General features: G+C 42.8%; 1 pseudogene; it reads right to left on the bottom strand.

The window, feature by feature from the left end:
• Positions 1-6,999: 6,999 nt before the first annotated feature.
• LOC148145985 (transcription initiation factor TFIID subunit 11 pseudogene) overlaps positions 7,000-20,610 on the bottom strand; it is a 56,486-nt pseudogene continuing 42,875 nt past the window's right edge.

Below are 20,610 nucleotides of genomic sequence, written 5' to 3' on the forward strand. Positions count from 1 at the left end.
TAGCAGTGCTAACCACGGAGTCAGTGTGTCATTACACAACCGAACTAGCAGGGTAGAGTTAAGTTAGTCCTAAATATTTGATTAGGAGGGCAATTTCTCTGGAATTGAAATGCTGTACAGTGACATTACTGAGAAATAGATGGAGATTTTACTTTGCTGTGTATTTTATGATCTTTCAAACTGTATCCTATATTTAGATGGCATGGTATGTCTGTGTTTTGTGCAACAAATTCCTGTTTTATTGTTAAAGAAAATCTGCAGCTTCCCAACCTTGGAATGACCTGGGCAATGGCAGGAAAGTTGGCAAAATCATGTGAGATACTGTTATGAAAGTGTAGGCGTGTACTGTACATTTAAGAGAGAGTGAGAGCTGGCAAGCACAGAGTGTGCTAAAAGATTTAAAAATGTAACATTTGGCTGTGAAGCAAATAACTGAGCTGAGTTGCTATGGTACACAACAAATTTGAATTTGGACAGTCAGTTTAAAATGTGTCCAAGACACCAAAAACCAATCACTTTTTTGAATTTTATTGTTTTGACGACATCAAACCAATGAGATGATCCGATGTTTTGGGGTATAAAAATCAGACATTTTGAACAGTTAGCCAGAGTGGCAAAGAGCATCAACAAATAGACTGCCTGCAGAGATGCTCTCTGAAAGATACCTTTTCATATGAAATCGGTAAAGCAGAAGACCAAAGAAAAGATGACTCCGGAAAATCTACAGAGGAAAATACAAAGGGAAGACTGACAGCTGGCTGGTTTTGAAATCAGATCTTTTTTCGCAACTTAATTGCGGGGTTTTATCGGATCAGTATAGTGTTATAGAGTAGGAGGTACATAAATCATTAAGACGAAGGAGGTTTACAGTGTAGATAGTTGTTTAATGTGCCTTTTTTTCTTGGATTGTTAATTTTTCTTTAAATAGTGGGATTTGGTAGTTCTTTATCACTCATACGTTTACAGATTACGAGGTGAGGTGAGCTTTTCTGTGTGTCCAGTTTAAATTAGCGGAAGGGTTTACCCTCTGTTGTAGGGATGAGTTTCCTGACATCATGAGCAAAAATCTCCTATTTTCAAACTGAAATAATTCCATGGAAACCAGTATCTGTTAGCAAAGATTGTGAAGGAGCAAAGACGGCCTTCAGTAGAGCGGTGTGCCGTTCCTGTCGGATGTGGGAGATTGGGGAGAGTTTCCATGTTATTGATGATTACATCGGCAGGAAGAGCGTTTGGTTGAGAATCCTATCAGATCGCATGGATCAGTTGGAGCGGCAGTTAGAGGCAATAAAGAATTTGCAGGAACTAGAGGTGTGATGGCTGGTAGCTGTTGGAAGGGAGAAAAGCCACAGATAGAGTCAGGCAGATGGGTTAACTCCAGGAAAGGTAGGAGAGGGAGGCAAGTAGTGCAGGAGTTTCCTGTGGCTATCCCCATCTCAAACAACTATGCAGGGTTGGAAAATGTATGGGGTAATGGGCTCTCAGGGGAATGTAGCACGAACAGCCAAGTTTCTGGTATTGAGACTGGCTCTAATGCAATGAGGGGTACATCAGGTTCCAAGTGATTGATTGTGATACACAACTCTCTGGTCAGAGGCACAGACAGACATTTCTGTGGCCAGCAGTGAGAAATCAGAATGGTGTGTTACATCCCTGGTGCCAGAATCAAGGATATCTCAGAGAAAATGCAGAAGGGTCTCAAAGGGAAGAGGCACCAGCAGGAGGTCATTGTACACATTGGAAATAATGACATAGAACGGGAAAAGAATGACATTCTGAAGGGAGAATATAGAGGTTAGGCAGGAATTTAAAAAGGAGGTGCTGAAGCGTAGTAATATTTGGATTACCTTTGGTGTTATGCGCTACTGAGGGTAGGAATAGGAGGATAGAGCAGATGCATGCATGACTGAGGAGCTGGTGCAGGGGAGAAGAGTTCACATTTTTTGGATCTTTGGAATCTCTTCTGGGGTAGAAGTGACCTGTATAAGGAGGACAGTTTGCACCTGAACTGGAAGGGGACTAAAATACTGGCAGGGAGATTTGCTCAAGCTGCTGGGGAGGATTTAAACTAGTAAAGTAGGAGGGTTGGGACCTAGGGAAATAGTGAGGAAAGAGATCAATCTGGTACAGTTGGGAAAATAAGCAAGTCAAACAGTCAAGGTAGGCAGGGGCAAATCAGAGAAAAAGGTAGGACAATAAATTAAACTGCATTTACTTCAATGCAAGAGGCCTAACAGGGAAAGCAGATGAACTCAGGGCATGGTTAGGAACATGGGATGAGGATATCATGGCAGTTACAGAGACGTGGCTCAGGGATGGACAGGACTGGCAGCTTAATGTTTCAGGATACAAATGTAAAGGAAGGCTAGAAATGGGGGCAAGAGAGGAGGGGGAGTGGCGTTTTTGATAAGGGATAGCATTACAGCTGTACTGAGGGAGGATATTCCCAGAAATATATCCAAGGACGTTATGTGGATGGAACTGAATAATAAGGAAGGGATGATCACCTTATTGGGGATTGTATTATAGACCCCTAATAGTCAGTGGGAAATTGAGAAACAAATTTGTAAGGAGATTTTAATTATCTGCAAGAATAATACAGATTATGGTTATGGTAGGGGAATTTAACTTTCCAAACATTGCCTGGGATTGCCAGAGTGTTAAGTGTTTAGATGGAGAGGAATTTAAGTGTGTGCAAGAAAGTTTTCTGATTCAGTATGTGGATGTACCTACTAGAGAAAGTGCAAAGCTTGACCTACTCTTGGGAAATAAGGCAGGGCAGGTGACTGAGGTGTCAATGGGGGAGCACTTTGGGACCAGCGACCATAATTCTATTAGTTTGAAAATAGTGATGGAGAAGGATAGACCAGATCTAAAAGTTGAAGTTCTAAATTGGAGAAAGGCCAATTTTGACGGTATTAGGCAAGAACTTTCAAAAGCTGATTGGGGGCAAATGTTGGCAACTAAAGGGACAGCTGGAAAATGGGAAACCTTCAAAAATGAGATAACGAGAGTCCAGAGAAAGTATATTCTTGTTAGGGTGAAGGCCACAGCTGGTAGGTATAGGGAATGCTGGATGACTAAAGAAATTGAGGTTTTGGTTAAGAGAAAGAAGGAAGCATATGTCAGGTATAGACAGGATAGATCGAGTGAATCCTAAGGAGAGTATAAAGGTAGTAGGAGTATACTTAAGAGGGAAATCAGTAGAGCAAAAAAGGGACATGAGATAGCTTTGGCAAATAGAGTTAACGAGAATCCAAAGGGATTCTACAAATACATTAAGGACAAAAGGTGAGAGAATAGGCCCCTAAAAAATCAACAAAGCAGACAATGTGGAGTTGCAGGAGATGGGGGAGATACAAAATGAGTATTTTGCATCAGTGTTTAGTATGGAAAAAGACATGGATGAGAAAGATTGTAGGAAAATAAATGGTGATATCTTTAAAAATGTCCATACTACAGAGGAGGAAGTGCTGGTTGTCTTAAAATGCATAAAGGTGAATACATCCCAAGGACCTGATCAGGTGTACCCTAGAACTCTGTGAGAAGTTAGGGAAGTGATTGCTGGGCCACTTGCTGAGATATTTGGATTATTAAAGGTCACGGGTAAGATATTGGAAGACTAAAGGTTGGCTAACATGATGCCACTATTTAAGGAAGGTGGTAAGGAAAAGCCAGGGAATTGTAGACTGGTAAGCCTGACATTGGTTGGCAAATTGTTAAAGGGAATCCCAAGGGACAGGATGTACATGTATTTGTAAAGGCAAGGACTGATAAGAGATAGTCAACATGGCTCTGTGAGTGGGAAATCATGTCTCACAAACTTGACTGAGTGTTTTAAAGAAGTAGCGAAATGGATTGATGAGGCTAGAGCGGTGGACATGACTTATATGGACTTCAGTAAGCATTCAAAAAGCTTCCACACAGTAGACTGGTTAGCAAGGTTCAGTCTCATGGAATACAGGGAAAACTAACCATTTGGATATAGAACTGGCTTGAAGATAGAAGATAGATGGTGGTGGTGGAGGGTTGCCTTTCAGACTGGAGGCCTGTGACCAGCAGAGTGGTGTTGGGCCCATTGCTTTTCGTCATTTATGTAAATGATTTGGATGTGAACATAAGGGATATAGTTAGTAAGTTTGCAGATGACACCAAAATTGGAGGTGTGGTGGATAACCTAGAGTATTTTGGGATCTTGATCAGATGGGCCAATGGGCTGAGAAGTGACAGATGGAGTTTAATTTAGATAAATGTGAGGTGCTGCATTTTGGGAAAGCAAATCTTAGCAGGACTTATACACTTAATGGTAAGGTCCTGGGGAGTGTTGCTGAACAACAGACCATGAAGTGCAGGTTCATAGTTCATGAAATTGGAGTCGCAGGTAGATAGGATAGTGAAAAAGATGCTTGGTATGTTTTCCTTTGTTGGTCAGAGGATTGAGTACAGGAGTTGGGAGGTCATGTTGTGGCTGTACAGGACATTGGTTAGGCCACTTCTGGAATGTTGTGTGCAATTCTGGTCTCCTTCCTAATGGAAGGATGTTATGAAACTTGAAAGGGTTCAGAAAAGATTTATAAGTATGGTGTCAGAGTTTGAGGATTTGAACAATAGGGAAAGATTGAATAGGCTGGGGCTGGTTTCCCTACAGCATTAGAGGCTGAGGGATTACCTTATTGAGGTTTATAAAATCATGAGGGGAATGGATAGGATAAACAGACAAGGTATTTTCCCTGGGGTGAGGGAATCCAGAACTAGAGGGCATAGGTTTAGGTTGACGGGAAAGATTTAAAAGGGACCTAAGGAGCAACATTTTATGCAGAGGGTGGTACATGTATGGAATGAGCTACCAGAGGAAGTGGTGGAGGCTGGTACAATTACAACATTTAAGAGGCATCTAGATGAGTATATGAATAGGAAGAGTTTGAAGGGATATGGCCGGGTGCTAGCAGGTGGGACTAGATTGGGTTGGGATTTTTTTTATTTCTAAAATATACTTTATTCATAAAATATTTTGATGATGTGTACAATTGGTCATGCCATACATGCGTAAACATTCCATCTCTTAGCATGCAGAGACAGAGTAATCATTCATATATACAGGTCTGTACAATTACTATCCACATATTTAGCAGGGGGGTCAGCATGGACGAGTTGGACTGAAGGGTCTGTTTCCATGCTGCACATTTCAATGATTCTATGACTCAATGTCATCCTTTATTTACATGTGCACAGTACATGAATCCTGACCAGCTAGCTCAGAGCCAGACCCTAGATTACTGAGAATCTCTGAGACTCCTGTTTATTTATTTTTTCCTTTTTGTTAACGAATCTTTATTCAATTTCCACCACCAGGCAGAAAGGAAAACACCCGAGTGGCCAGTGACAAGCAGTGCCCTTTGCACTCCTGTTTATTTATTTTTTAAAAAATTTTCACAAGCACCCATGGTGTGTGTGTGTGTGCAGGTGTGATACACAGTGAAAGACACAAAGTGCACGAATCTTTATTCAAATTCCACCACCAGGAAGATAGGAAAACACCCGGGTGGCCAGTGACAAGCACTGCCCTTCACATCAAAGGGCAGTGCTGTGTGATCAAAACAGTGAAGGGGAGGGTAGGGACTAAATCAAAATAGAGTTGGAGGGAGAAATAATGCACTCCACTCCCTGCGGCGCCCACCTCCCCCTGAACAACTCCAGGGTGTTGGAGGACACCACGTGCTCCTTCTCCAAGGACATCCGGGCCCTAACGTAACCGCGAAAGAGGGGCAGGCAGTCGGCCCTAATGACCCCCTCCACGGCCCGCTGCCTGGACCTGTTAATGGCCAATTTGGCCAGGCCCAGGAGCAGACCCACAAGGATGTCTTCAGACCTGCCCTCCCTCCTCCATACCGAGTGCCCAAAGGTCAGGAGCGTGGGACTGAGTGCAACCAAAAGCAGAGGAGGAGGTTTTTCAGAAAATCAAAAAGGGAGTGCAAACGCCCACACCCAATATACACGTGCAGCACCCTCCACCCCAGATCCCGAGAGAAAGGGGGAGGTCTCCCGCATAGAGAGCCCTCCACTGGGGATCCCCACCGCCCGGTGGCAAATGGGCACACCAAGGCGTGTCCGGACGGTGGATGAGGGAGAAGAGGTGGACGGTGTGTAGCAGCAGTCGATACAGGGCCCGCCTTTTTACAAGCTTGAACGAGACAAAGACTCCTGTTTATTTTTTTTTCCTCTGTACCACGTGAAGCTCCTGTATTTCTTTTTAATTTAACCCCCACACTACCACCTAAGTGCGGTAGTGCTTATTTTTTTTCCTCAGCACCCATGGTGTGTGTGTGCAGGTGTGAGACACAGCGAAAAGACTCCTGTTTATTTTTTTTTTAGCAGATACTTAATATTCATAGCTATTATTGATGATTTTGTATGAGCTTTATTATCAAGATGATTTATCTTATAATCTGTACAAAACATCAGAAACAATGGAATACTATGCATGACTTATAGGAGAAATAAACACCAAACCAAACAACTTGTTTGTTTGTTACTTCAGTACATAAATATGTAACTCAACTGATTTTATCCAAAACACTTTGTACAAAAAAACTAAACTGCCAAGATTGTAAATACAATCATATCCAATTTGTAGTTTTCAAATTTACAAATTTTCAGCCATCTAAATAGAGAAATTAAACAGCTGATTTTAGGATCTCTTGCCCTGTGGCTGTGTGTAATGTCAGAGTATTGTAATGGAGTAGACACTGACAATTGGGCATAGGTGAGAGATTAAGTGTCTGCTGCTTGGGAATGTGATTCAACAGCCTGCTGAACATTTATAGACTCCAGAAAATTGCTTACCACAAATTTGTTCTGGTTCCTACTCAAATTTGAAAACATTATTGAGCAAAGTAATAATTTGAAATCCGTTTCAAGTAAGAGTACTTAAGCTTGACCGATCTAGAAGGAAAACAAGCTTTTCACCCCGCCCCTGAGCCACCCCCCCATAACAGTCAAAATATTCTATGTACATTGCCATAATATGTATAGATTTGAATATTCACTAATGGTGGATTCTTGTTAATAAAACGTAACCTTTTTGTACTTTGTGTTTGGAATCTGTCCGTGTAACTTAAGTCTTCTCACTGCCTCCTGCGTGTGCTTTGGCTGCAAAGGTGGAGTTTCTCCCCATTTTTCACAGACATCCAGAGCTTCTTCCATCACTTCGCCCACAAACACTTTGGAAATACCAGACATGGCAATCACGACATTTTGAGATACTGAGCAGCCTGTGATTGACTGGATTAGCCTTTTAATGGCAGCTTTGGGAAAGGCAGAACGACGATACATCTCATAGCGGTTTAACTGCTCCTCTGAAAAGGATGAAACCAAGATCTGCATCTTCTGGATTTCGTCCTCGTCCACCTTCTGCTTCTTGTCCTTTTTGTCTCTGGCGGGCTCCACCCGCAGTTTTTTAGCCTGGTGGACGCCGTCTCCTTCCTCATCGTCCTCCTCTTTCTCGGCACCACCTTAAGACTCCTGTTTATTTTATTTTTTTTCCCTTTGACACTCCTGTTTATTTTTTAAATTAAACAAATTACAAAAAACAGTTTACAACAAACAGTTACATTTACAGCTGCATACAAGAGACAGCAATTTTACAAGGGAGAGGAGCAAAGCCAGGCCCCAAACCCTACCATACAGTTTACAGGGACATGAGGACAAACCTCAAATCCCAGTTTCACAAAGATATAAAGAGACAACAGCAATGACAGTTGTACATTAGACAGTACTGTTACATACAAAAGTGCAGACAATACAGACTCAGCAAGCCCCCATCCCTCCCACCTTCCGACCACTCTAAGGCAGCCCGCCCCTACCCACCTTCCGGTTCTCGGTCCACCCCATGCCCCTTCCAGTTTGGACTCCTGTTTATTTCTATTTTATTTTATTAAACAAATTACAAAACAGTTTACAAAAAACATTGACAGCTGTACACAAAAGACAGCAGTTTTACAAGGGAGAGGAGCAGCAAAGCTAGGCCCCAAACCCTACCGTTCAACCATTTTACAGGGAGAGGAGGACAAACCTCAAATCCCAGTTCCACATATGACAAGACAGTGACAATGACATTTGTACATTAGACAATACCGTTACATACAAAAGTGCAGACAATACAGACCCAGCAAGCCCCCGCCCCTCCCACCTTCCGACCACTCTAAGGCAGCCCGCCCCTACCCACCTTCCGGTTCTCGGTCCACCCCATGCCCCTTCCAGTTTGGACTCCTGTTTATTTATTTTTTTTTTTCTTCTTTGGACTCCTGTTTATATCTGTCTGCCATGGTTCCCTGATTGGCCCAGGTTAACAACCCAAATCTGGGCTCTCAGAGTCAATGCAAACTATCTGGCTATTTTCCCAATGAGTACAGAAACTAAGAGTTGAACAACAGGATGAGCTTCTCTCCATTGAATTAAGAGAGGCCTGTTTGTATGTATTAGCATGCATTAACATCTCAATACTACCTAACCTCACCTCATTTGTACATAACCTCTCACTCTCCCAACTTTGGATAAAAGCTGGATGAAGACAATTCCCAACATGAGACCCAGAATTGATCATCATTCCTCCAGATTTCCATCCTGGACACCTGTCACCAAAATGACCTTTACTAATTTCTGGTGAAATGCAGCCCTATGTGTCAGTGAATGACCACCGCATTAAATTGAGAAAACAATGATCAATGAAACCAGATTTCATTCCCAGATCTGACTTGTCCAATATTAACATCAGCTGGGATCAGCATGCATGGCTTTTGAAGACCTTATGGCAATATCAGATAAGGCTTGAATGGAATGTCAGAGCCATTGACTCACTGTGGAGCACCCAGTCACAGTGGAATACATCACACACTGTCTCAAAGTAATAGACTCAGACCATTTGGGAATTCTGCACCTACTGTGTGTGACTTTAAAGGAATTCCACCCATTAACTGACTCATCATAGACAAATCAAAGGCAAATAACATAGGAAGTAATGTACAGACTATCAGTAAGTTCCTGGAGCTAAGCAGCCCTTTGGGAAACACTGCCACAGCACTTCTAAAATCTCCCCCACCATCAATGCTGCAGATCCCAACCATCACCGGCCTCAAACATCTAGCAATCCTCTGATCGCACACTATCACCCAGACGACCTATAAATGGTATGATTACTGGATAGTTAATCCAGACACGAGCTGAAAATGTGTTGCTGGAAAAGCGCAGCAGGTCAGGCAGCATCCAAGGAACAGGAGAATTGACATTTCGGGCATAAGCCCTTCTTCAGGAATGAGGAAAGTGTGTCCAGCAGGCTAAGATAAAAGGTAGGGAGGAGGGACTTGGGGGAGGGACGTTGGAAATGCGATAGGTGGAAGGAGGTCAAGGTGAGGGTGATAGGCCGGAGTGGGGTGGGGGCGGAGAGGTCAGGAAGAAGATTGCAGAAGGCGGTGCTGAGTTTGAGGGATTTGACTGAGACAAGGTTGGGGGAGGGGAAATGAGGAAACTGGCGAAATCTGGGCTCATTCCTTGTGGTTGGAGGGTTCCTAGGCAGAAGATGAAGCGCTCTTCCTCCAACCGTCGTGTTGCTATGGTCTGGCGATGGAGAAGTCCAAGGACCTGCATGTCCTTGGTGGAGTGGGAGGGGGAGTTGAAGTGTTGAGCCACGGGGTGGTTGGGTTGGTTGGTCCAGGTGTCCCAGAGGTGTTCTCTGAAACGTTCCGCAAATAGGCGGCCTGTCTCCCCAATATAGAGGAGGCCACATCGGGTGCAGCAGATGCAATAAATGATGTGTGTGGAGGTGCAGGTGAATTTGTGGCGTATATGGAAGTATCCCTTGGGGCTTTGGAGGGAAGTAAGGGGGGAGGTGTGGGCGCAAGTTTTGCATTTCTTGCGGTTGTAGGGGAAGGTGCCGGGAGTGGAGGTTGGGTGTGTGGGGGGTGTGGACCTGACGAGGGAGTCACGGAGGGAGTGGTCTTTTCGGAACGCGGATAGGGGAGGGGAGGGAAATATATCCCTGGTGGTGGGGTCCGTTTGGAGGTGGCGGAAATGACGGCGGATGATATGCTGTACATGGAGGTTGGTGGGGTGGTAGGTGAGGACCAGTGGGGTTCTGTCCTGGTGGCGGTTGGAAGGGCGGGGCTCAAGGGTGGAGGAGCGGGAAGTGGAAGAGACGCGGTGGAGGGCATCGTCGACCCCATCTGGGGGAAAATTGCGGTCTTTGAAGAAGGAGGCCATCTAGGTAGTACGGATTTGGAACTGGTCCTCCTGGGAGCAGATGCAGCGGAGATGAAGGAATTGGGAATATGGGATGCTGTTTTTACAGGGGGCAGGGTGGGAGGAGGTGTAGTCTAGGTAGCTGTGGGAGTCGGTCGGTTTATAGTAAATGTCCGTGTTGATTCGGTCGCCCGAGATAGAAATGGAAAGGCCTAGGAAGGGGAGGGAGGAGTCTGAGACGGTCCAGGTGAATTTGAGGTCGGGGTGGAAGGTGTTGGTAAAGTGGATGAACAGTTAAACCTCCTTGTGGGAGCACGAGGCAGCGCCGATACAGTCATCGATATAGCGGAGGAAAAGGTGGGGGGTGGTGCCAGTGTAGCTGCGGAAGATGGACTGTTCCACATATCCTACGAAGAGGCAGGCATAGCTGGGGCCCATGCGGGTGCCCATGGCTACTCCTTTGGTTTGGAGGAAGTGGGAGGATTGGAAAGAGAAGTTGTTCAGGGTGAGGACCAGTTCAGTCAGTCAAAGGAGGGTGTCGGTGGAAGGGTACTGGTTGGTACAGGGGATAGGAAGAAGTGGAGGGCTTTGAGTTCTTCGTGATGGGGATGGAGGTGTACAGGGATTGGATGTCCATGGTGAAGATAAGGCGTTGGGGACCGGGGAAGCGAAAATCATGGAGGAGGTGGAGGGCGTGGGTGGTGTCCCGAACATAGGTGGGGAGTTCTTGGACTAAGGGGGACAGGACCGTGTTGAGGTATGCAGAGATGAGTTCGGTGGGGCAGGAGCAGGCTGAGACACTGGGTCGGCCGGGGCAGTCAGGTTTGTGGATTTTGGGCAGGAGGTAGAAACGGGCGGTGCGGGGTTGTGGGACTATGAGGTTGGAGGCGGTGGATGGGAGATCCCCTGAGGTGATGAGGTTATGGATGGACTGGGAGATGATGGTTTGGTGGTGGGAGGTGGGGTCATGGTCAAGGGGGCAGTAGGAGGAGGTGTCCGCGAGCTGGCGTTTGGCCTCAGCGGTGTAAAGGTCGGTGCGCCAAACTACTACTGCGCCTCCCTTGTCTGCTGGTTTGATAGTGATGTTGGGGTTGAAACGGAGGGAGTGGAGGGCTGCACGTTCCGAGGGTGAGAGGTTGGAGTGGGTGAGAGGGGTGGAGAAGTTGAGGCGGTTAATATCGCGGCGGCAGTTGGCTATGAAGAGATCGAGGGCGGGTAAGAGGCCAGCCCGGGGTGTCCAGGTGGATGGGGTGTGTTGGAGGCGGGAGAAGGGGTCGTCAGAGGGTGGGCGAGAATCTTGGTTGAAGAAGTAGGCGTGGAGGCGAAGGCGGCGGAAGAATTGTTCGATGTCACGCCGCGTGTTGAACTCGTTGATCCGAGAGCTTAGGGGAATGAAGGTGAGGCCAGCCAAGTGATATTCTAGGGACCCGGGTTTGAATCCTGCCAAGGCAGATGTTGGAATTTGAATTCAATTCAAACCTGGAATCAAGAGTCTAATCTTGACCATGAAACCACTGTCGATTGTTAGAAAAATCCATAGTTCATTAAAGTTTTTCTGGGAAGGAATTTGCCATCCTTACCTGATGTGGCCTACATGTGACTCCAGACCCACAGCAATGCAGCAGCTCTTAAGTGTGTTCTGGGCAATTAGGATAGAGACAATAAATACTGACCTGACCTGTGACGTCTTCATCCAATGAATTAATTTTTTAAAATGCCAATATTCTTCCTCCCTTGTGTCTGAGTTCCTATCACTGCACTATTAATCTATGGTTATGAGATATGAGGCCAGAAACCTGAGCCCCTTAGACATCCTCATTTGCATGCAGGCATATAACACACTGTGGATAAAGAGTACAACATCAGGCCACTAATGATTTTATGAACCTTGATTTAGATTACCTTTAAAACTTTTAAATTCAGGCATCACAAACCAAGTTAATACAACTTATCCTCATAACCTACTCCTTTGAAGCACATCATCATTGTGATGAGGAGGTGCTGTAGTGCAGGGAGTCGTGTCCCCTGCCTCCATGCCAGAAGCTCTGTGACCCAAGGTCCGATGACCAAGGAAGGTGATTACACATCACAGGCAAATAGGTTTGGAATCAACTGGCGAATCCTTCCAGTGCATTCCAGTAGTAGGCAATCCAGGTTGGAGAGATTCCTGGTCAGCAATGAGATGGAAACGATATGGAAACCTGTGCCATCACTATCCATATGTCCAGAGCACAGCATGTGCATTGGCTCGGCAGCCCAGAGTTTTAGTGTGTGGACTGTAACACCCACCATTCCCACCCCCACCCACTGCCATTGCTCTGCAGCATCTGCACTGCTTACAATCCAATTTCTACTTTCTGGAGTCTGACACCAAGCTTCAGTGTTGTTGATAGAAGCAGGAAAATTTTATGGCAGACAGTGTTTGTGCCAGTTGAATGACCTTACCCTACTCTCCAGCTGATGGTCCATAGAACTGTAGGTTCTGGCAGTTGTTGTGCACATCCAAATATTCACTAAGCGTGATGAGGGTTACTGCCTTTACCATCTTTTCAACCAGTTGGTTCCAGACTCCCAATAGCCTCTGGGAAGCATTCAGCAGCAAGTCATGACACACATGAGCTTTTTGTGGCTAATTTAGATTGGAAACACTCCAACCTTCTGTTGAGATTAAGAATGGGCAATGTGGAGAATGCTGATGTATTGTGTTTGTTGATTTCCAGCTGGTCAAGTTTTACATAAAGAGGATGTTATAGTCATTTTCAAAACAACTAAATATAGTTTCAGCCAAATGTTGTGATTCTTGTAACTTTCTCTATTGGAGCTTCCATAACTCGACCAGACAGGAAGTTGGAAAAAGGAAAAAAAATGCTAATACTGGACCATTACAGAGAAAGACTTTATTTTTGAGAAGTGATTAATGAAAAAGACAGTAAGATCCAGAAACAAATTGTGGGATATAGGTGAATTAATGTTATTTCTGCAATTATAAGTTCTGATACAGAGTAAATGAATTCACATTAGTTTGTGATTGTTTCTCAGCTAAGAGCTGAGTTAACAAGAATGGGAATTACATAGAGGAAGTATATAATCCGTTAAAAAAAATGGTATGTTAGCATGAGACGTGATTACAGAACAATGGTAGATGTATGGGAGAACAGATAAGACAGTAGGAAAAACATCTGTTTTCCCACTTGTATGGGGACACAGGAACAAACCCTAATTACAGACGTTATGAAGGTCAAAGTGGTCTGCGGAGAGAAATAAATGCTGATAAAGAAAGGATATGCCGAGCGGTGACCTGCAGTGGGATGACGTCAAATAACCTTATGGGGGCCAGAGACAGGCATTTGTCACGGACAAGGCCGGATAAACAGAAGTTGTGGGATCAGTCTTAAGGAAATGAGTGACGTAAGCGGAGGAGGGGGCAAACAATGAAATAAGAAAAAATATGGGGATTCAAATTGTATAAATTTCGAGAGTTTGTTGGATTTGATGTGTATTTGTCATTGCCTTACCTGGCATTAGACATTGCACCCACTTGCAAGTGTACAAATAAAGGACACTACTGGTTCAGATTTTTGTCTCGGATTGCAATTGTTTAGTGAGTGAGCTTTGTTTCTCACAAAATGTTAGCTACAGTTTAAAATGTTTAACCTTCTGGGATGCAGAAGGGATATCAGCAGAAATTCGAATTAGTTGTGTCATATTATCCTCACCAGTGTGCTTCTCTCTCTCTCTCTCTCTCTCTCGCCTTCCTCGCCTGCTTATAGGTTACAGTTCCTCAGATGTCCAGTAGTCTTCACCCAAGATGTCATTCTTCATTCATAAGCCTTGAGAGGACATTTCTGAAGGTTACTGAAGCACAGCTAAGTCAGGAATCAAGGACTAGTAATCAGCAGTGGATAAACTGACAGAACTCAACAGATTCTCAGCATCAACATCAAGGTACTGTTTAACATTTTACATATAATGGATTAAAATACAAAAGAATAGTACAGCAATAGTTGCAGGGGGTTAGAAGAAAAATCAGTAGATCTTGAGAAGCTCAAACCACTGTCAGAAACCAGGCTGAAAACCATTCATCTCTATTCAGTGACACGAAGGTCAGGTGATAGTCAGTATCTAAGTTCTCAGTTCCCTGAGCATCCTGAAGCAGCAGTAACATTCAACATTGTGTAGAATTATATAATCAAATAACAAATTAAGAAAATAATCAGTAAAGCAAATGGAATACTGATCTTTATATCTAGAGGACTTCAGTAAAAGGATACAGAGTTTATACTGCAGCTTTCAAAAAACCTGGTTAGACTCTTTAGTGATTATAACAAAGTCAGCCAGGTGACTCATAGAATATGAGTTCCCCAATTGCGGCTGTCAACCTGATCCAATCATGGAACCCTGGCAGACAGATATAAGATGTAATGTTTTGATGTGGAGGGCAGTGTTTGTCACTGGCCACCCGGGTGTTTTCCTATCTTCCTGGTGGTGGAAATTGAATAAAGATTCATGCACTTTGTGTCTTTCACTGTGTATCACACCTGCACACACACACCATGGGTGCTGGGGATAAAATAAGCACTACCGCACTTAGGTGGTAGTGTGGGGGTTAAGTAAAGAGAAAAAAAGAAAAAAAAAACGAAAAAAAAATAAGATGTAATGTTTTGATGTGGAGGGCAGTGTTTGTCACTGGCCAACCGGGTGTTTTCCTATCTTCCTGGTGGTGGAAATTGAATAAAGATTCGTGCACTTTGTGTCTTTCACTGTGTATCACACCTGCACACACACACCATGGGTGCTGGGGGAAAAAAATAAGCACTACCGCAGTTAGGCGGTAGTGTGGGGGGAGAAAAAAAGAAATGAAAATAAATAAATAAATAAATAAATTTTAAAAAAATAAGCAGTAATGTCAGTTCATTCTGAGAGCTGGCTATGAGGAAGCTGGACCAGTGTCAAGGACTCTCTATGTGTAAGTAAATGGGGACTTGGTGACAGGATACCAGCCTTGTGGAGTTATTTCAGACCACACTTGGAGAACTCTGAGCAGATCTAGGCACCATGCCTTAGGAAGGATATATTGACCTTGGGGAGAGTATAACGTAAGTTTGAAAGAATGAAACCTGGACTTCAGGGATTAAGATTTGAGGAGAGATTGTACACATTAAAGCTGTTTTCTCTCAAATTTAGGAGGTTGAGGAGTAATCTAAATCTTGAAGACATTAGCAGGAAAAGACAAGGTAGATAAAATTAATATAGTTCCATTGGTTGGAAATTCTAGAAGTAGGGGGCATAGTGTGAGAATCAGTGATAGATTGTTCAGGAGAGATGTTAGGAAGCACTTCTACACAGAAAGGATGGTACTAATGACAGTTGATGCTAGATCAAACTGAGATAGATATATTTTGTTAAGTAAAGGAATTAAGGAATATGGGTCAAAGGCAGGTGTATGGAGTTAGGCCACAGATCTCATAGAATGGCCTACTCTTGTTTCTATGTTCCTATGTTCAAGTTATCTATAGTGAAGGCATGCCTAGGGTTTCAGTAAAGCTAGGAGTTTTTTGATAGCAGGACTGTAGTCCTTAATGGTTCAGACAACCAAGTTCAGGTGTACATAATGTACTGCATAGTATTTGGTGACAAAACATAATTAACATTCCACAATGGAACCTCTGAACTCTTGATGAGTGGAATAAATTCGTAACAGAACTATAGAAAATGTGAATGCCTCATTTCTTTGCTAATATATTTAATAGTGTGTTTTTGATATCTTCCGTCTCCCAGCGACTCAGTTCATAAAAGCAGCATCTAGCCAAAAGGCCCCAGTGCTTGGCATATGCTAAAGTAACTGAATTAATGATTCACAGGCAAATACTGTAATCTCTGAGATAGGAAGAAGAATATCTGGTGCTAATCACAATCACAATTAGTCACCCTTAGTGCACAAGCACACCTTCAGATGGCAAATACAGGCTATTTCTAAATTGTGTGGATTAAGGAGGTAAGGACTTATTTTTATTTTTGAGTTCTTAGCGTGTCTGGAAATGTATTTGCTTGTATTTTAAATGAGGCTTAAAATATTCTTGAAGTGAATAGTAAGGGTGGGAGAAAAGGAAAGCAACAGGCTTTTGCCTAAAAACAAGGTCATTCTATGATGCATTAAGACCAAGACATAAACAGTTTCTCTTTTCAAAAGAAAGAACCATCCAGAAGGTTCGTGAGTGTGCAGATTTCCTTTGAATAGAAGCTGGTCATCAGAGAGAAAAAACTATAAGATTTAAAAGTGCAGTTTAGCAATCTCAGGACATTCAAGGCAGGAGAAAACAAGTCCTAAATAGTTTTAAAAAAGGCTCACTTGTATGATTTACTCAGTGATAGTTATTGCCCACACTTAAAATAGCACAGCTTTTCCCCAACATTTTCCTTTCTCATTTTCACATGGCCAAAGATTCTACATTTACATGGCATCCTTATGGCCTCAAATTATCACATTCTACTGACAATGAAGTACTTTTGAAGTGTGGTCATTCTATGGAAAATCAGTAGTAATGCAGTAATCAGACCATTGATTTAGATGCATTGGTTGAGAGATTAATGTTGGCTAAGATATCAGGAAATATTCTCCAACTCATCTTTGGTTAATGTCATGGAATCTCTTACATTGACCCAAGAGGGCAGACGAGTTCTTGATTTAATGCCTCACCCAGAGGACAGCATCTCCAACAGTGCAGCACTCCCTTGGCACTGCAGTTAAATATCAGCCTAAATAAGATGATCGAGTCTCTGACTCATCCAACGGTAGTAGCACTGAGTCAGGAGTACTCCCTTGTCAAATGATTTTCGCTGCATGACTGTGATTCTGATGTTTTTTGTTTGTTAGTATCAACTATGTTTTCTATAGATGTTGATGACTGAACAAAATTGCTTTTACCTATGTACAATTATCCTGAGGTTAAGAATGTAATTATGGACAGTACATTCAATTGGAATGCGTCAATAGTTCTGTGCAAGCACTGATAGAGCAATATAACATTGTTTGAATCCATATTTTTTAAAAAGTATGATCACTCATTCAATTTTTCCAGATCAATATAGCTTTATTACTATTCTGAAGCAGGTGAACATCTTCCCCCGTGCATTCAGAAAGCCACCACTCCACCATACCAGGATAAGAGTTGTGTGTATTGAAAGAATGGTCTGTCTTTAATTTTGTCTTTTTGGGATTTAAGGAGGAGCAAATTGGGTGTGAAACCACCTAAGACCTAGGCGCCTCTCTTGATTTCTCTGCTTTTCTACCTCTCTCGCTGCTTTAAAACTTCTTTAAGACTTTTCTGATTCTTTTTCATCAAAGGCAGCCTACTTCCATGGTGGCTCAGTGGTTAGCACTACTGCCTCACTCTACCAAGGACCTGGGTTTGATTCCTGTCTCGGGTGACTGTCTGTGGGTTTCCTCTGGGTGCTCCAATTTCCTCCCACAATCCAAAGAGGTGCAGGTCAGGTGAATTGACCATGCTAAGTTGCCCATAGTGTTAGGTGTATTAGTCAGAGGGAAATGGGTCTGGGGTGGGTTACTCTTCGGAGGGTTGGTGTGGACTCGTTGGGCCAAAGGGTCTGTTTCCACACTGTAGGGAATCTAATCAGTATCTCTAGTCCAGACTATTCTGATCCACTTCCAGCTGCATCCTGCATTCTACCCCTCATGAAGTTGTGGTGATCCATTACCCTACCACTCATGCCCCTATATGGGCCAAATTTCCATTCACCCATCAGTCACCTGCTCTATACTGGTTCCTAGTAAAATAAGACCTTGATTTTAAAATTCCTGTCCTTGTTTCCAAATTCCTCCATTGCCACACTCTATTATTTCTCTGTAATCTCCTTTAGCTCCACAAGCGTCCAAAAGTTTTGCTCTTCTCAAATTCTGGCCTCCTTCATTTTATTCATTCTGCCATTGGTTGCCTTTCCTCAGGGAAAATGGAGTAGACAAAAAAAAACTTTGAGACAAGAGAGAACAGAAAAATTTCTTCCAGTTTTACAATATCCCTTTCCTTTTTGCTCAGGAAATGGGGGTAAAATCTATATTTTTTAAATTTCAGCAATGAATATAGAATTTTTAAAAATATAGTGACCACTATTGTACCCACATAATTAATGCAAATGACTCTGTTAGATTTAGATTTCAATGTCAGGTGGACTTGAGTACACAAATGCAGGAGTACAGTGAAAAGTGTTCAAAGTCACCACACATGGCACCATTTTGGTGTACAAAACACAGGATTGTAAACAGAAGCAGAAATAAAAGTAACAGCCAGAAGAAAAGGAAGTGTTCAGATCACTCCCCCCACCTCTGTCATGATTCTCATGGCCAGAAAAACAAAGCCACAAAATCCATCCCTCAGTCTGTGAACACTCAGTTTTCACGAGTCCCAGCGGCTGCTGGATCCAGAATGCCCCCACCTCTGCTGTCAGGTAGCTAGGCCCAGGCATGGCCTGGAGCTGCACTGCTCCTGGGACCCTGTCACCATTCTTCAGCACCATCTTGTCTCTACTGACATCAACACCGTCATGAATCCGCACTGGGCTCAAACTGAATGTCGGGCCCACCATGCTGAAGCGGCCATTGCCTCATTCTCTCTTACGTTGTTGCTGTCTCCGAGGACTGCTATCTCATCAGAGGAACCCGCTGCTGCCATATAAGTATGTACATATGAGAGATTTAATTATCATTACTGCCAATTTTTTAAAATTTTGATTTGATTTATTATTGTCAAACATACAGTGAAAAGTTTTGTTTTGCATGCAGTATAGGCAGATCATATCACAGAGATCATAACATGAATGAACAGAGTGAGGAAGACAAAGTTATGGCTGCAGGGAAGGTTCACAAAAAACAAGAATAACATTAGATTTGAAGTTTGAGAGTTTTTATTCAGTCTGGTCAGCAACTGTATGGAGAGAAATGGGGTTTGAGTTTCAAGTTCTGACCAGTATCAGAACTCAGAAAAGTTATGTTTTAGATTTTTAAAAAAAGTACAGAGGCAATGAAATGATGACAGAAATAGAAGTGAAAGGTTAGAGAAAAAGAGAGATCAATTCTGAAAGGCATACTGGTACAAATACAAAAGAAGATTGTCTAACGAAAGGGAACACAGTTAAAAGAAAGGTTTGTAATTAGCATTTTGTAACAACAGTTAAAGCAATGAGTCCACCTTGCTTTAATAGAACATGTGAAATTAGATTGATTGCAATTGTGTAGCTTGAGATAAATAAAATGAGGAACATGTTACTTCAGTCATCACTTTTTGTTAAATCCTGAAAAGGAGTTGTTTGTTGTAATGAGAAGAAGCTGGCCGGGATTGTAATGACAAACTGTTTGCCAAGAATCAGCAGAAAATTGGTTTTGAAACTGCTCTGATTTTAATAATAAAATAAATATGTTCAATTAAGCACTAATTTTTCTCAGTGGCATGTAAGATCGCAAAAACTTGCTAATTATTCATTCCTTCTGCAAAAAGTGATATACTGAAACAGAACATGACATTTAATTAAGTTACATAATCAGACAAATCATTTGAATAATTGAAACTTCCAGGACAGAAATGGCCAATCGGCCCATTATGCCAATAGCAGTTCATTTTAAGAGTTTGCAAATGGGACTCAGCAACCTGCTAATTCTCTAAAGCCCAGCAACATCTGCTTTTTCAGATGTATTTATGTTTCCTTTTTCAAAGCTTCCATCAAACTTTAAAGCAGTTTACCCCAGCTCATAACAACCCTCTAAGAAAGGAAATTGTCTTCATTTCATCCCTGGTTTGCTCTTAAACATGTATCCTCTGGTTATCAATTCTTCTGTAGTCTAATCAGTTCTGCCTATTTACTTCAACTAAAATCTTATAATTAAGGATGCTGAGTTGATTTCCATGTTGTATGTTGTACTTACTGATCATCCTCTGTGCTGGTGATAGGGGTGACAAATGCAAAACTAAAATAATCGGTATGCTGAAGTATTCCTATGACCAATAACATCTGGTCACCGACACATACTGATCTCTGTCCTTGACTTCTTACATGCAACCCAATGTCAGCATAATGAACCACACCTCATCATTCATTTAGCACAATACTGCCTCCTGGACTAAGCATCATATTTGATTTCAGAACATAAACAGCATTCCCATATTTTTCAGAGAATTAGTAGTGGTGATGATTCTGCTGTTAATTTGACCTGTCTTGCCTGCTATCCTGTCATAGTGCTACAATTATGAGATTTATAAGATTGCTGTATTTTGGGACTGAGCTTCTAATTGAGGATAACATGAAGGAGATCATGCAGCCAGTTCTGAAATCTGCCGAAGAACAGGCTTGGAAAATGTGACAATTCAA

Source organism: Chiloscyllium plagiosum, unplaced genomic scaffold (genome assembly GCF_037043375.1).
Source record: "Chiloscyllium plagiosum isolate Xiang-an unplaced genomic scaffold, Cpla_swu_hap1 HiC_scaffold_22, whole genome shotgun sequence".
NCBI lineage: Eukaryota > Metazoa > Chordata > Chondrichthyes > Orectolobiformes > Hemiscylliidae > Chiloscyllium > Chiloscyllium plagiosum.